The following is a 15034-nucleotide window of genomic DNA, read 5'->3' as shown; positions in this document are numbered from 1 at the left end:
CCACGATGGCCCTGCCAACTGGCCTTTGTCCCAGAGTTGAAACCTCTGGGGCACAGGGCTCTAAGGCTTGGGACTTAGGGTGTACACAGTCAATATTCAGCTCTCAGCAAAGACAAAGGACCTGCAAAACTGAGCACGTGCCAAGATTCACAGGGATGGCCTTTCGTCCAGTTCCTCCTCACCTCTGAAGCCTGCCGTGGCTCCCCAGTCCCTGCAGCAGCTGGAAACGCTGCTAGCCGAAGAATCCATGATTCCTCCCAGGTAAGACTCACCTGGGAGAATAAAGAAATTAAAGCAGATGATAACACAGAGAGACCCCAAATGTGGGCAGTTTGGAGGGCCCTGAGATGTACTCAAAACTGCTCCCCAACACAGGGCAGCAAAGGGGGCAGGACATAGCCCCGGGGCCTTGGCTAGGTCCTGGAGGCCTGTGGGACCGCCCACATTGAAACCCACTTCCACCCATTGCTAGGGGCTCCCTTGAGCCCAGGAAGCTGGAAGCACCCAGCACCCAGCACCCAGCTGACGCGGGCTTTGGGAGACTAGACCCATGGACGCAGGACAGGCCCAGAACACGGCCGGCGCCCAGCTGGCAAACCTCCTTTCCAGCTGATCTCAGGAGACTTTTCAGCCGAGCAGGGAGTCTCTAGCCCTCAACCCCGCCTCTCCTCAACCCCTGCGGCTCTGCCCAAGCTGCGCCTCCCCCTGGAATTCATTCATTCATTAGCTCATTATGTAGCCAGCCACTCATCCGTTTTTTTTATCCATGTTTTCTGAGCACCTGCTGTGTGCCAGCTGCTTGAGACAGGAAGACACGGAAGACTCCAGGACTTGATCTCCAGGAGCCCCTGGTTTGGGGAAAGACAAGCGAGGAGACAGAGAGCACCCTGCCCCATGAGAATTGATATTAAAGTTCAAGACAAGCGCTGGCAGGGCCCAGAGGGTTTGGTTAATCGCTAGAGGGGGTGGGGCTGGGGGTCGGGGACATGGGCCCGGGGAGGTGACAGGCGAGCAGCACCTGCAGGACCCAGCACCTCCAAGGTCCTGCCGCCAGCGCCGTTCCCTCCCATGTCTCTGCAAGCCCACTTCCTGACTTAAGCTGGGACTCTAGAAGCATCTGACTCGTCCCAGGATCCAAAGACCCCAGACCAGCCAGCCCTCGGTAAACATTGCTGTGTCAACAGATGAGTGAACAAATAGATTGCTCCAAAAGTCTCCTTGATGGTGGAGCTGGCCCAGGATAAGTTTCAGAGCAAAAGGGTGGACGGGGGTGGCCAAGGGGTTGGCTGTGACCTCCCGGGAGCTGGGTGGGGCTCAGAGACCCACCCCAGGGTTCTGCTCCCCTCTCCTGCAGCCTCTGCCTGCCTCCACTCCCTCATTCAGGTACATGCCACCAGTCCTTACTGCCATTCACGTGGCCAGGCATCACACTAGTGGCCACCTAGCCCAGGGCCACCTGGGTAAACAAAGCTGATAGAATCTCTGCCCTGCATCCCTCTAGTGCAGGGAGACAGATGGGAGAGAAGAAATAAGTGTACCATGGGACAAGCAATGGGGCGAGAAGTGAGCAGAGCTGGAGAGACCCAGAGCTTTGGGAAGGAATTCAGGAAGAGATCACTGAGAAAGGATGCCCAGCAGAGGGAAGGGTCGATGCAAAGGCCCTGAGGCAGGAACACATCTGTTTTAGCAATAGCAAAGAGCCCCATGGGCTGGAGCAGAAGAAAGCAGGGGCATGGGCAGGCTGCTTTGAACCTGCTCAGCTGCTGGGAGGACTCAGTGTTGCTCTGAGTGGGGTCAGAATCCACAGAGGACTGGGTCTCACATCTTTGCAGGACCAGTCTGGCTGAGGGGTTGAGAATGGATCGGAAGGGATGAGCCTAGTAGCCGAGGCTGCTGAGGAGGCCAGGATGGGTAGGGCACCCTCCTTGCTGGCCTGTGGGTCATGGGAGAAGCCAGAAGCAGAGCATCCAGGGCAACGCTGCGTCCACACCCGGGAGGCCTGTGACATGCCAGCAGGTGCTGGCCGAGTCCCCGGCTGTAAAGCAGAGAAAGTGACCAATCAAGAAGCCACTGCCCAGATGGTCCCCGTTCACCCGACAGGCAGCACTTCACATCCCGCTATTTTGTTCAACAAGAATCACATCACTTTTTGTGGCTCTGTGCGTGGCTTGTCAACTGGTTTTGGTTGAGGGGCTGTGTTAGAACTGTGAGCACGGGAGCTTATCCTAAGTTTATATTTGCGGCATTTCTGCAACATTAGAATAAACGTGACTTCAGCAAATGCAGAATCCATGGGAAATTCCTTTCAGGGGTCTTAAGGAGCGCTGCTGTCGGTGAGAGTTGGCAAGACACGTGGTGGCTCCGACTCATTTCTTTTTTTAAATTAATAGACTCTATTTCTTAGAGCAGTTTTAGGTTTACAAAAAAATTGAACAGAAAGCTGAGTGTCCACCTCCCTCCTCCATCCCTCCCTTCCCCTATTATTAACATCTTGCATTCGAGGTTTATTACAAACAATGAACCCATATTGATACATTGTTACGAACTTAGTGTCGCACATTGTATGGGTTTTGCACGGGGTCTGTATCTGCCACTAGAGCAGCACTCGGGGTAGCTTCCCTGCCCTACGAATCCTCCGTGCTCCACCTGTTCATGCTCGCCCTGCCCCCCACACACACCCAGGCAACCACTGATCATTTCCCTGTCTCCATAGTTTTGCTTTTTCCAGAATGTCATATTATTGGAATCTCATGGTATGTAGCCTTTTCAGATCGACTTCTTTCACTTAGTCATATGCATTTACGGTTCTTTCCTCCACCACTTTTCATGGCTTGATAGCTCAGTTCTCTTTAGTGCTGAATAGTGTTTCCATTGTCTGGATGGACCATGGTTTATTTACCCATCCACCTACTGGAGAACATCTTGGTTGCTTCCAATTTTGGGCAAATATGAGCAAAGCTGCTATAAACAGACCTACATCATGCCTCATTACTGTTCTGGTGGTGTGGCGGGTGGGGGGAGGGGGCGTTCTTTAACCATCAAAGGGCATTTGTGCACATGAGAGTTAGGTGGCCCCAGGGCTCCCGGGGCAGTGTGAGACTAGGGGGTGCAGAGAGCTTTCTGAGAAGGGGAGCTGTCCAGCAGTGGGGGCACAAGGGCAGCTCAGGACACCTCAGGGAGCCTCTCCCTGGCATTGGGCCCTCCTCCACCCCCATGTGCAAGCAGAAGCCAGGGAAACCTGGCAGGGACACTGGTGCACTCCCAGTCTGGGGAGAAGGCTGGAGACCCTTGTCGATGCTCCAGGACTCTAGAACGTGGCAACACTTCTCTTGGGGAAAAAGCTATTCCTGGGGCCCTTGCTGTATTCAAGTGCCATGGTCACTGAGTGCACATGTCACCTGATGGGCAACCCCAGGGCAGGGGGTGAGGCCCCTTCGTCCTCACAGATGCCATCATAGAGCAGGCGCAGGCTGCATCTGCAACAGAGACGGCCCCTCGGCCACCCCCGCTCCCGCACCTGCAGCTTTGCCTGCTGACCCCTGCCTGGTAAGGAGAGAAGCAGGAGACAACACCGATGGGCATGGAGCTGAAGCTCCCCTGCGTCTGGGGTGCCACCTCTGCCGCTGTGGGGCCACCTCCCAGCAGGATTATCAGCGCCCATCTGAGTCAGCCGTGCACGAAAACAGGAAGAGCTGGGACAAGATCCTTTACCTTCCTTCGATTGTCATCGTCCAATTGTTCTCCTCGCGGCGACGCCATCCGGCTGCTTCCCTGACGCTCCTCTGCCACGGCCGGGCCGGGTCCACCCCCGCAGTGGAGTCAAGGGAGGCCGGGAGGCTGGGCTTTTCTGCAGGGCCCGGGCCACGGGCTGCACGCTGCCAGCTACATGGAAAGACCTTGACCACAACCTGGTCTTTCAGAGCAAACCTCAGGGGCTTTCCAAGGCTATGGGCCAGGGGAGTGGGGGTGGGGGCATGGAAAGGGCCCCTCGAAACGCCTCCAACCTGCAGAGTGACAGAGACAGCTGGGGGACACAGAGGAACTGCCCTAACAGAATGACAGTGCCCCTTGGAAAATGGGGCTGCCTGGAGCAAAATAGCTCCAAGACCCCCTGATTCTCGGCCCTTCTGAGAGCTAAGTGAGATAGGATGAGGGAGCGACCTGACACTGGGATGGCCATGCTTGGGAAAGAGCCAGGTGGAGAGTGGACAGAGAGAGGACAGGAGGCCCAGAGGCTGCGATGGGGCTGACTCACCGGGGCAGATTTCTCAGCCCCGCCACACGGCTGTGAAGACTGCAGCATACCACCAGCCCCACGCACGAGTCCCCTCAACTGCTGGCTGGGAAGAGGCCTGCTGGAAAGCCCTGGAAGTTTGAAGAATCTCCCCCTTGCCTTGCTGGCCCCCACTGGACATGCACACACACCAGTACACACACACGCATTCAAGCGTGCACATACTCACATATACAAACACGCACATGCATTTCTGTGTGTGCATCGGGAACCTGCTCAGGAACATCTTCCCTGAAGAGCTGGCATATCCCTACCTCCTGCGGAGTCTGTGGGACCCACTGGGGCCGGCTGGGCTTTGCACATTTTCCCCACCTACAAAAGTGACCCTTGGAGCTTCTGGTGACACTCTGAGGTTTCTAAAATCCATCAGCCAGATGTTGTGCCACTGCTAGGCATCTTCTCCTATGACCCCATTGTCGGCACCTTCGACCTTCCACTCGAGGGCCTCCAGGGGCTCTGGAAATGTCCACAGGAACCCATGGCTGGGGAGATGGGGCTTACTCGTCCTGCAGTCCAAACATCTCCAAGGATGTGGGCTCAAGTCCCAGCTCTGGCATCCTCATGCTCACTTCTCTGTACCTGCCAAATGGGCATGAGAGCCATCCTGAGCTCTTCCTGGGACTGGTGTGGACTCAGAGAAGGAAAGAGAGGAAGCAGGCCTTAATGATAAAGGACACCTGGGGTGACAGGAGTGGTTGGGATGATCATGATGGCCTCAAGTGGATGCGGCACCTGACTCTGCCCCTCCCCCAGGGCTCTGAATTTGTAGCAAGCCGAATCAAGTTTTGGTGGCATTGACTTCCCAAGCCCCTGCCACACCAGCTGACTCTTTTCCTGGCTGACCAAGGTGGGGCCTACTGCTGGGTAGAGAAGGGAGCTGGTCCAGAATCTTTCAGCTGCAAGTGACAGAAAGTCAACTCAAACTGGCTGCAACCAAAAGGGAGCAAATGAGGAAGAAGAGCTTCAGGCATTGCTGGTTCCAGGAACCCATCAGCAGAACCTGGTGTCTCTCTCCCTTTGTTGCCCGGCTCTGCTTCCCTCCATGTTGGTACCATTCTCAGGCAGACTCAACCTTCACTCTTTTCCTGCTGCTCCAAGCAAATGGGTGCTTATTGCTCCTAAGAGTTTGAACCTGAGTCCTGGAACTGTTCCTCCCTGGCCCTTAGTGGCCTGACATGGGTCAAGTGTCCACCTCTGGACCTAGGGGCAGAGTCAGCTCCACTGAACTCTGGATCTGAGTGTAGGGTGGGGTGAGACATGGCTGCCCCCATCAAAACCCAGGTGTTATGGTCAGAAGAAGCTGGAACAGATGTGGGAAGGCCAGCATCATGGGCACCCATGACTAGTGCAGGCATGTCTGCAGAGGAAGATAGATGGGATTCTGGAAGCAAAGTGGAGTAGAATTTGAGTCGTGGCTCTTTCTATGTGACTTGAGCCAGTGCCCTGAGTCTCTCAGCCAAAGCCAGATTGTGGGCCAGCCACCCTGGGCTTGCTTCAAGGCTTATTGCTGTGTAACAAATAGCCCCAATCTTGGTGATACAAAACAACCACTGTTGCATTATTACCATGGATTTCAGATAATTAGTGCAAGATGCAGCAGTGATGCTTGTCTCTGCTCTGAGTTGTTTGAGCCTCAGCTGGGAAGACCCAAGCAGCTGGGCATGGAACCCTCTGGAGACTTTCACTCATGTGTCTGGTGCTCAGATTGAGGTGACTTGCAGGTACAGCTCAGCTGGGGTTATTGGCTGAGATGTCTGCATGTGCATGGTCACTTGGTGGGATGGGGAAGAGGGGTCAGACTTCTATGTGACAGCCCAGGATGACTAAACAAAGAAATGAGATGGCCTCTGATGAGCCAGAAATCACCTGGCATTATTTCTACCCTACTTGGTTGAAGTTATCACAAGCCTGCTTATATGCAAGAAGAGGGCATAGCCTACCTCGTCACAGGCAGGGTGTCAGAGAATCCACTCCCATGTTCACAATTGATCACAAGGCCAGGGCACCTGGGTGGCTCAGTCAGTTGAGGATCCAACTCTTGGTTTCGGCTCAGGTCGTGATCTTAGGGTCATGATATCTGGGTGGTGAGATGGAGCCCCATGTCAGGCTCTGCGCTTAGTGGGTAGTCTGCTTGAGATTCTCTCCCCTCTCCTGCCCTTCCCCTCACTTGCTCATGTGCTCTCTCTAAATAAATAACTCTTTAAAAAAATAATAATAATAAAATAAATGATCACAAGTCTCAAGTAGGATAATCCAGTGGTTCTCAATTAGGGGTGAGGGGGTAGTTTTGTTCCTAGGAGGTCTTTGGGAGTGCCTATTGCTGTGGTCTGGGTATTCATGACGCCTACCCCAATGTTGAAAACCTAACGCCCAAGTGATGGCATTAAGATAAGAGGTGGGATGGGATTAGTGTCCTTATAAAAGAGGCCCCGAGAGCTCCCTACCCCCTTCCATCAAGTGAGGGCACAGCAAGAAGCCAGCAGTCTGCAGCCCAGAAGACGGTCCCCACCAGAAGCCAACTGGGTGCCCTGACCTAGAACTTCCAGCCTCCAGAGCTGTGAGCAGTAATGTTCTGTTGTTCATAAGCCACCCTGTCTGTTGAGACCTGAGAACCGGGAGACAGTTTTGGTTGTCACAATTGGCTGAGAATGGGCGGAGAGGGTGGTGCTACTGGCATCCGTGGTGCTCAGGATAGTCCCCACAAAGAAGGATCCAGCCCCAAATGTCAGTGGATGGACATCCGGGCTAATGGATGTGAACTTCCCATGAGGTCACTCTGCCAGCCACAGTGCATCTTCTGGAACATCTACAGGGCTGTCCCAAGGAGCAGCATCACCACCTGCCCCACTGGGGACACAAGCTCTTTGGGAGGCCACTGAGATCCAAGCACAGGGCTGGGGGGCAGGAGGCAAGGAACCCTGGGTCCCATCCCCTAGCCCCCACTCTGCCACTAGAGCCTTGTGACTTCCATGAGTCACTTCCTCCCTTGCGGCCTTCCTTTACTTGTTGGAGGCAAGAGGGGGTGCACTAGATGAACCAGGACAATGGTCGGTGCCTGTATAGACCCGGCTAGCGCAACTTGCTTGACCCCAGGATAGTGGTGTCCGAACTTCGGGACCATCCAGCCAGAGGAGCCCTGGATTATTTACAGGGTAGCTGGGTTTTCTTTATTTCCTCTTTCCTCCCTGCCCCCCACCCCCGCACCCTACCCACCCTGTGTTTCCATTGAAATGCTAGCCAGACCGACAGCTACAAAGGCCGCCCCAAACCACAGCCTTCCGGGGCCCGCTCCGAGCAGCAGCCTGAGGGGCCCAGGCCAGGCGTACATTGTTCCATTTTTGGAATTCTTCTGGAGTGAGAGCAGCTCCGGCTGTCAACAGAGCTCTGTTCACAGAGGCCGGCCCGGCAAAGGAGAGAGGGTGCACCATTGTCCAGCCCGGCTCGGGCCGCAAGAATGTGCCGGGATGCCGGCCCGTGCGGCACTGCCCAGAGCCGGCCTTTGTGTGCCCACGCCCGACGGCCGGGCCACCCCATAAGTCACAGTGAGCTCACTGCTGGGGCTGGCCTGGCCTCCGGAGACCAGGATTCCGGCCTGAGACGGGGCGGGCCAGGGGATGGCCTCAGGTGCCCACGACGCAGGTCAGGGTGGGGTCATTATCCCCAGGTAGACTGCTTTGACTGTCTGGGGTGAGCTGCCGCCCCACCAGCAGGGCTGGGGACCTCGGTGCCAGTGGCCGCTGTGAACACTCACGTGCCCCTGGGACACCCCAGGACGGCGATGCCAGCTGGGTCTGCACTTCCCTCCTCGGTGAAAACAGGACCCCAGGAGACGTTCATACAAGCCTCAGCCGGGTGGTCACAGTCAACGTCATGGCTTAAGTCATGTTGATGGTAGGGACTGGAGCGGCACCTCACTCACCTCTGAGGTCTTCCCTACAGCCACGACCCTGATCGTGAGAGCACCTCAGACAAACCCCCCGGGCGGCCCTCTCGAAACCGCCAGGTCATCTAAAGCAAGGACAATCTGGGAAGGTGTCACAGCAGAGAGGAGCTGAGGAGACGTGACGACCAACGGGAATGTGTCCTCGGTGTCGTCCTGGAAGAGAAGCGGAATCTCAGGTAAGCGCTAAGGAAGGCCCAGTGAAGCGTGGGCTTGAATGAACAAAACTGTGTCCGTAGCGGCTGGTCAGTTGTGACAAACCACATCAACACTGCGTGTTAGTCATCGGGGAGGCCGGCCGGCCCGTACCTGGAGCTCATCTGTCCGCACGCCTACACTGTTCTAACATGGAAAGCATATGCGAACTGCTAGTTCACGGGAAGGGCCTGGAGCAGGTGCTCGGTGAACGGGAGCTCTGACGACAGAGCCGGCTCTCCCCTGTCACTCTAGATGCAACGTGCTTGATGGCTGCAAGGGAGCCTCTTCACTCTGCACAACAGGTGCAAGTGTGAGTACTTTACTCTGAGGGGTGCGTCATTGGGGGAAAGGCAGTGGATTCGGGCCCTCCAGCCTGAGGCAAGTCCCCAACCATGCCCTCTTCACCACAGGGCCTCAGACAAGTGTGAGCCTCCTCTCATCCTGCCTCCCTCTCGGGGTGGCTATAGAATGACCGGAAGGCCCTAGGGGGGTTGTGGGAGTGCACACAACTGCTCCCTCCTATGACCAGAGACCATGCAACTCAGGCTGAATCCAGAGCCGCCTTGTTCTCCTGCCCCTACCTGGCCAGCCTCAAAGGGTGCCAGCGAGACTTTACAGGCCTAATGGAACTTGCTTTCCACCAGACGGCGTGGCACAACACACAGCCATATTCTCCATTATGTCTGCAGCAGCCCCGTGATGGAAGCAGGACCGGGTGAGCCCATCCATGTTACAGGGAAAGTCATCCCGGCAAATACCTGCTGAGCCCCAGCTTGGTGACCACAGCCAAAAAAAACCCCATGCAGCCCAGAAGACCCTCTCTGTGCAGCCACAGGAGATAGAGGGCCCATGGCCTGGCAGGGTTGGGAACTACCTCAGAGGCCTGACCACAGGGGAAATCCACATGGGCACCCCAGTCCTCCAGTCTGCCACTCTGCTGCCAGCTACTCTCAGAGCAAATCCAGGTATGTGTTGAGGGTACAAATACCTCCTGACCTGCCCCTGCAGTGTGTCCAGTCTCTTAGCCCACCATTCCCCTACCTGGCCCTGCCTCTAACCAGTGCTCCAAGCAGACAGAGCTTCTGGCAGCACCTCTTGGATGGATGGATGGATGGATGGATGGATGGATGGATGGATGGAGTTGACAGATGATGGATGGATGATAGACGGGAAATGGATGGATGGATGGATGGATGGATGGAGGGAGGGACAGATGATGGATGGATGATAGATGGACAAATGGATGGATGGATAGATGGATGATAGATGGGAAATGGATGGATGGATGGATGGATGAACAGACAGACGGATGGATGGGTGATAGATAAATGAACAAATGGATGGATGGTTGAATGGATGGATAGATGGGTAGATGGACAAATGAGTGGATGGATGGATGGATGGATAGGTGGAAGGACAGATGATATGATGGATGGATGGATGAATGGATAGATGGATAGATGGGTGGACGGATGGACGGGTGGACGGATGAATGGGTGGAGGGACAGATGATGGATGGATGACAAATGGATGGATGGATGGATGGATGGATGGATGGATGGATGAGTGGGTGAATGGGCAATGGACTGAAGCATGAACGGATGAATGGATGAGTAGATCAATATATTTATTGGGTTTGGATGGAGTTGGATGGAAGCTGATCAGCTTCCACTCAGTTATATCCTCCCCGTTGACAAATGAGATGATCTCTGGGATCATTATTGAATTACCCTACACTGGGGAGGTAAGGATTATCGCAAAGGCCTAATTTACCCCCAAACGATGCCGTCAACACTGACAGCTTGCCAAAACAGGACAGTCCATGTTCCTGTGCACTCTGAAATCCCCTGCTCGGTGTGGAAAGCACCAGAATCCTGGGGATTTTTCTAGAGTGGATTTTACTTTGCCAATGAGAAATAGCTACGATCATATACAAGTGGTCAGAGGAGAATTTCCAGAGCAGCGGTGACCTCCAGAACTGAGAGCTCCGTCCTATCTCTCGGGCCGGCCATCACATGACCACCTGCTTCACTGACCAACCCCCCTGTCTAGGAGACAGAGATGCCATCCCCTAAACAGGTCCCAGCTTTGCTGTCTAGGACAACACGTTGCACAGAAACAGCTCTTACCAGGAGGCTCCAATGTCCACCTCCTGCCTGCTGGTCACAGGTGCAGAGGCCGGGGTGGGGCCTGCGGTCACCTCTAACATGCTGAAAACGACAGGACCCTTGATAGCTCAGCAAAGCCACTGGCCTGGCCACTCATCACATCCTCACCTTAACATCACCCCCCTGCCCCAGGTCATGGGGCTTCTTTTTGTGGCCCAAGCCTGGGGTTTGGGGTGGAGGGTGGGATCTTTGAGATCTGATTAAATATCAAAACACAATGATTGGCAAACGCATGTACTAGTAGAGTAGAGAGGTGACAAAGCAGCATGTGCAGTAGAATCCCAATTTTGTAAATCTAGATCCACATGCATAGAAACAAAGACTGGAAGACCATAGATAAAAGGGTCCTATCACCCCCACCCACAGGATCTCCCTGGAGCTGGACTCGCACGCTCTGCTCCTGCTGTAGTCTCTCTACCGCTGTCCTCACCTGCTGACCATTCCCAGCAGGAGGCTGCTCCGGGACACCCATAGGGGTGCTGCCTCCAAGGGCAGGTGTTCACACCTCTGCTAATGCTCCCGTGCTTACAGTTAATAGATTTTCATTAGCCATTACATAAGCCAACAAAATCTGAATGCAGAAAGACAGTTTTTAATTCTATGCAAGCGAAGTTTCAGAGAACATCAATGCCAGGGCGTTGCTAAAAAAAGAAGCTTCGACTGAATTATGGGTCAGGCGGGCTGTAAGCACGTGTGGTAAATATTCATAAAACTGTAGAAAAATCCTGAATGTGGATGGAGAATCGAATCGTGGAGCTCTTCCTTCACCTTCAAGGAATGGAAATAGGTGATGATGAGCACCCTGTGGGCCGGGAAGGCGAGGTGGAACCCCAGGGAATAAGCAAGCCGGTGGAGTGTGTGGCTGCACCCCCAGGCTCAGGCCAAGTGTAAACGCTGACAGTCTCCGCTGCTTTGAATGGCCTGCTCATCAGCCTTTGGCTGGCCAGATGATGGTGGAGAGGGTGGCTTGTCTCCCCGAAAGCTCTGGCACAGGCCCATTCCAAAAAAATGGCAGGTGATTTTTTTACTTTCTTCTTTGAATTTTTCTGCAATTTCCATCTTTCTCCAATAAGACATGTATCATTTTTATCATCAGAAAGAAAACACATGTGTTTAACCAGTGTCCATGCAGATGGAGGATTGCTGTGCCCGCGGGGGCTTCTGGCAGGGTCTGTGCCTCATCACTACTCAGGATAAAACGGGCGTTTCTCAACCAGGCTGCTGTGGACGTTTGGGGCCAGGTCATTCTTTGTTGGGAGGCTGTCCTGTGCATGGTAGGGTGTTTAGCTCCTCTGGAGGCCAGTAGCACCACCTCCCTGAATTGTGACAAAGGAACGTGGCTTCCGACATTGCAAATGCCTCTGGTGGGGGGGCAATCACCACAGGTTAATAATCACTGATCCGGATAAAAGATTTTCTGGAACTCTACAAGGGTGACCTGTTGCAAATCCTTGGGCTAGCAGAACTTAATGGAAGGCCTCAGACATACTCACATTCCACACACCACCCTGGGGACTCCAGCCTCCTCACTGCCCCCAGCTTTGCCCCCATCCCCCTGAATGTCAAACTGGTAATATTTAAAATGCTTTAGATCATTTGGGTGTTCTGACTTCGCAGAGCCAAACCCTGGATGACTGGGAATACGTGTATGTCTAAACACCACTGTTTAATTTTTACCGCTACGGGATGCTGCACAGAGACAGTGGTGGCTTGGTGTCTTCTGAGGTCATTCTCAAGGTGGATGGAGCCCTGGGCTGGCTGCGCCCTCCTGCAGCGGACTCCACAGGAATTCAGCTCCTCGGGTGTAACTTTCTTCTTAAGCACTGTTTTCTGTTATCAATTTTTGGAAAGACTTTGGCCTTTCCTGAGCCTACAAGAGCCCTCAACAGGTCCATCAAAAGTCAGAAGCATGCAATGGGGCTGCTCCACATGGCCACACCCCTGTACCTCCCTGGTCTGCAGGGTGGATGCTGCGACCTTCCCCTGCCCCCACTGATCTTTAGCTATGTGCTCTGGATGAGACTCCAAACCTTCTGCTTTCCTGAATATGGGTGGGCTTGTCTGCCTGCGACCCTCTGCAGCCATGTCCTAGGGTCTGGGGCAGCCTACCCAGGAAATCTTCCTTATCAAGGTCCAGTCATTTTGAACCCAGAGGAGGCCAAGCTGGAGCTGAGTAAGTGAGGCACAGAAGTGAGGGAAGGTGAAGCATAGGAAGGGAAAGTTCTGGAAATTCTGGTGGCCTTCACCCACAGGGTGCACACAGGGAGATGAAGAAGACAGACCACATAGCCAAGGAAGCTGGGCTTTACTCAGCAGACCACACACCCAGGAGTGACAAGATAAGCCAATGGGGTAGGAAGAAAGGGTACACATTTATTTTTATTTTCTCATACTTTAAAAAAATAATAACAGCTTTATTGAGACATAATTCGCATACCATACAATTCACCCATTCAAAGTGTACAATTCCGTGGTTTTTAGTATATTCACAGAGTTGTGCAACCGTCACCAAGATCTAATTTTGGAACATTCTCATCACCCCGAAGAGAAACCCCATCCCCATTGGCAGTCACTCTACATCCGCCTCCCTGGCAACCACTAATCTACTGTCTGTCTCTTGTCTCTTTGGATTTGCCTATTCTGGGCTTTTCAAGTAGATGGGAATCTTGCACCGTGTGGTCTTTTGTGACTGGCTTCATGCTTTCAGGACTCCTCCATACCATAACATGTATTGGTGTTTCATCCATTTTAAGGCTGAAAAATATTCCATTGTATGGATATACCACAGTCTGTTTACCCATTTCTCAGCTGATGGATGGATATTTAGGGTTGTTCTCACACTTTTTGGTTATTATGCTGGTATGAACATTCATGTACAACTTTTTTTGTGGACTTCTGCTTTCATTTCTCTTGGACATATACCTAGAAGTAGAGTGGCTGGATCACACAGTAACACCATGTTGAACATTTTGAGGACCTGCTAAACTATTTTCTGAACTGACAGCGCTATTTTACATGCTCATCAGCAATGGACAAGGGTTCCAATTTCTCCACATCTTCATCAACACTTGCTATTGCCTGTCTTTTATATTTATTTATTTATTTATTTATTTATTTATTTATTTATTCATTCATTTATTTTTACAGCCATCCTGGTGGCCATGAAGTGGTATGTCATTGTGATTTTGGTTTGCATTTCCCTGATGATTAATATCATGGGCTCACTGGCCAGTTATATCCCTTCTTTGGAGAAGTGTCTGTTCAAACTCTTTGCCCATTTTTAATTGGTTTGTCTTCAAGAGTTCTTTGTATATTCTGGATACTAGACTCTTGTCAGATAGAGGATTGTTGAATGTTTTCTCCCATTCTATGAGTTGTCTTTTTACTTTCTTGCTGGTGTCCTCTGATGCACACAAGTTCTAATTTTGATCAAGTCCAATTTACCTGATTTTTCTTTGGTTACTTGTGCTTGTTGTGTCATAGCTAAGAATCCAAGGTCACAAAGATTTACTCCTATGTTTTCTTCTAAGACTTTTATGGTTTTAGCTCTCACATTTATGTCTTTGACACATTTTGTGTTAATTTTTGTGTACTGTATGAGGTAGGGGTTCAAATTTAATGTTTTGCATGTGGATATCCAGTTACTCCAGCATATTTGTTGAAAAGACTCTTATCTCCCCCATTGAATGGTCTCAACAGCCTTTTAAAAAATCAATTGACCATATTCACAGGATTTATTTCTGGACTATCTATTCTGTTTCACTGATCTACAAGCCTATACTCATGCCGTCGTTGGACCATCTTATTACTGTGGTTTTGTAGCAAGTTTGAAATCAGGACGTGTTCCAACTTTGTTCTTTTTTTTTCAAGATTATTGGGCTATTTTGTGTCCCTTACATTGCCATATGAATTTTAGGATCAATTTGTCAATTCCTGCAAAAAAGCCAGCTGAAAGCTTGGCAGGGATTACATTGCATTTGTAGATCAATTTAGAGATTATTATCTTCCTTAAAACATTAATAGTAATAAAATATTTGATCCGTGAATACAAGCTACCTTTCCATTTACAAAGGTCTTTTAAAAATCTTTCAACAATGTACTGTAGTTTTCAGAGCAAAAATTTTGCTCTTCTTTGTTAAATTTATTTTCAAGTATTTTATTCTTTTTGATACTCCTGTAAATGGAATTGCTTTCTTGATTTCATTTTTGGATTATTCATCACAGATGTGTAAAACACAGTTGGTTTTTGTATATTGATCTTGTATTGCCACATTGCTGAACTTGTTTATTATTTTAGATCATTTTTTAGTGAATTTCTTAGGAGTTTCATGTCACCTGAAAACAGGGAGGGCTTTGCTTTTTATCCAATCTGGATACCTTTTATTTCTTTTGGTTGCCTAATTGCCTTGACTAGAACCTCCAGCACATTGTTGA

The sequence above is a fragment of the Canis lupus genome, chromosome 18 (assembly GCF_011100685.1).
Source record: "Canis lupus familiaris isolate Mischka breed German Shepherd chromosome 18, alternate assembly UU_Cfam_GSD_1.0, whole genome shotgun sequence".
Taxonomy (NCBI): domain Eukaryota; kingdom Metazoa; phylum Chordata; class Mammalia; order Carnivora; family Canidae; genus Canis; species Canis lupus.
This window is presented reverse-complemented; position numbering follows the sequence as displayed.